The sequence below is a fragment of the Hetaerina americana genome, unplaced genomic scaffold (genome assembly GCF_022747635.1).
Source record: "Hetaerina americana unplaced genomic scaffold, ioHetAmer1.1.p SCAF_55, whole genome shotgun sequence".
In the NCBI taxonomy this organism is placed as follows: Eukaryota; Metazoa; Arthropoda; class Insecta; order Odonata; family Calopterygidae; genus Hetaerina; species Hetaerina americana.
The window spans coordinates 2,711,525-2,712,327 of record NW_027287150.1 but is presented as its reverse complement, the minus strand read 5'-3'; the positions used below and the strand labels follow the sequence as shown (position 1 = coordinate 2,712,327).

At 43.7% G+C, this 803-nt stretch overlaps 1 pseudogene; it reads left to right on the top strand.

The window, feature by feature from the left end:
• Window positions 1–490: 490 nt before the first annotated feature.
• Window positions 491–590, top strand: LOC139694805 (U6 spliceosomal RNA; annotated as a pseudogene).
• The last annotated feature ends 213 nt before the right edge of the window (window positions 591–803 follow it).

The window sequence follows — 803 nt, the reverse complement described above, 5'->3', positions numbered from 1 at the left end:
GTTCAACACTAAATCTTCCGTCAGCAGTGTTAACGTCTACAGTGTACCCTGGCAAACTCTTCGTCCCTCCTAACTGTTCCATTATACGTTAGGGGAGACGTAGAATTATATAAGGTAATGCAACAATTTCAGAGCGTAAAAATCATTCGCCTTGACTGGGACTCGAACCCAGATCCCTCAATATCCGGTCGAGTGCTTTAGCCACTTAAGCTACCGAGGCGTCCTCTTAAACTCTGACGACTTAAGTCTTAAACTTAAGAGGACGCCTCGGTAGCTTAAGTGGCTAAAGCACTCGACCGGATATTGAGGGATCTGGGTTCGAGTCCCAGTCAAGGCGAATGATTTTTACGCTCTGAAATTGTTGCATTAAAATGCACATTAGCGGATGACTCCGTTAAAAGTTACTGTTGCGGCATCTCCCGCAGTTTCTTTGGAATTTATATAAGGTAGACCGTAAGGTGGGTATGGCGCTGGACTCGTTCTTATGATGGTACCGATGGGCGTACTTAGTTCGCAATACGATACAGAGAATATTATCATGGCCCCTGCGCAAGTATGACACGCAAAATCGTGAAGTGTTCCATATTTAACAAGAAATGGGGATTAATTCTTAATAAAGACAAGTGCGCAGTTTTGAAATTTTGGAACAAAGGAAGTGGCGAACAGGACATACTACGAAACAGACGGTTCATTACTAACTACGGCCAATCAAGTTAAATATTTGGGGGTAGTTCTAACACCGCGCCTTTCATGGGGAGCACATAACAGGAAAATATGCGGATCCGCTTTAAAGAAACTCTGCT